Genomic DNA, 868 nt, shown 5'->3' with positions numbered 1-868 from the left:
CACTCAGTAACTCCTGAGCTTGGATAGTTTGCACATTTACCTTCCTGGACTCAAAAGTCCCTCATGAAGATTATCCAAGTTCTATTTTCCGGTGAGAAAAAGAGCTTTTTCCTCTCTTTTCTATTTTTTTTTCTATTTGTGTTTTTCTATGTTTTAACTCTCATTAAAAAACACATAAATAAAACGCACCATCTTCCCCATTTTTCAGTGCATGGTTCAGTTCAGTAGTGCTAAGTGCAGTCACGCTGTTGTGCAACCATCACCACCAGCCATCTGCAGAAACTGTTCGTTCGCAGAATTGAAACTCTGTACCTTTCGATAATTACACTACAGGGGCACCTGGGTGGCTCGGTTGGTCAGGTGTCTGACTTGGGCTCAGGTCATGATCCCAGGGTCTTGGGATCGAGCCCCATGTCAGACTCCCTGCTCAGCAGGGAGTCTGCTTCTCCCTCTGCCTCTGCCACTGGCCCTGCTCTTGCATTCTCTCACTCTCTCTCATAAATAAATAAAATATTTTTAAAAATATCTATGGTCATTACCAAGGCTTTGAGAATGCAGTTTCTCATTTGCTGTGGGCATGACCATAAAAAAATTTTCTCATTAGGTTTTCTTCCTTTTTGCTAGTTTGCTAGCATTCAGCCTATTGGGAACATTTTTATCAACCCCATTCTGTTTCCACTGCCTAGATCAGCACTGTCCAGTATAAATGTAACACAGGCCATAATGTGATTTGGTAGTAGCTATATTTCAAATTCTCATCTGACTGTACATGGCTAGTTTATTGAACAGTGCATGCCTAGATCTCCACTCTTGCAGATGTCTTTTGCTTAATCCTTCTATTGTTAACAACCATGCAACAATATAATAA

The 868-nt window shown here is 40.9% G+C and overlaps 1 non-coding gene across 1 annotated transcript; it reads left to right on the top strand.

Moving 5' to 3' along the window:
* The first annotated feature begins 529 nt into the window (after window positions 1-529).
* On the top strand, window positions 530-655 carry LOC129502696 (small nucleolar RNA SNORA32). The gene has a single exon (XR_008663018.1). It is a non-coding gene; the product is annotated as a small nucleolar RNA SNORA32 (small nucleolar RNA).
* Window positions 656-868: the final 213 nt, after the last annotated feature.

This window comes from Nyctereutes procyonoides, unplaced genomic scaffold (assembly GCF_905146905.1).
Source record: "Nyctereutes procyonoides isolate TBG_1078 unplaced genomic scaffold, NYPRO_anot_genome, whole genome shotgun sequence".
NCBI lineage: Eukaryota > Metazoa > Chordata > Mammalia > Carnivora > Canidae > Nyctereutes > Nyctereutes procyonoides.
This window is presented reverse-complemented; position numbering and strand designations above follow the sequence as displayed.